The 232-nt window shown below is 25.9% G+C and overlaps 1 long non-coding RNA gene across 1 annotated transcript in view; it reads right to left on the reverse strand.

Moving 5' to 3' along the window:
* The window catches only part of LOC119592157, a 1,596-nt gene that overhangs the window by 1,141 nt on the left and 223 nt on the right, over nt 1–232 (reverse strand). The gene's annotated exons all lie outside the window — the stretch shown is intronic.

Consider the following 232-nt stretch of genomic DNA (forward strand, 5'->3'; position numbering starts at 1 on the left):
GAAAGTCCAATTTGGCGGTAAAGGATTAAATGTGCATTTATTAGAATATTTATTTATTTTCTGTGGTTGTTTATCAAAAGAAAGTAAAACATGATTATTTCTTTCTTTGGATAGTTGACTGTCAACTTGGAATAGATTTCCTTTCCTGAAATAGATTTGTTAAAGTAATAGATATTCATTGTTTTGTAATCCCAAAAGAAATATTTTTTTTTTCCTTTTCTTTGTGAAAGTT

Source organism: Penaeus monodon, chromosome 29, assembly GCF_015228065.2.
Source record: "Penaeus monodon isolate SGIC_2016 chromosome 29, NSTDA_Pmon_1, whole genome shotgun sequence".
In the NCBI taxonomy this organism is placed as follows: domain Eukaryota; kingdom Metazoa; phylum Arthropoda; class Malacostraca; order Decapoda; family Penaeidae; genus Penaeus; species Penaeus monodon.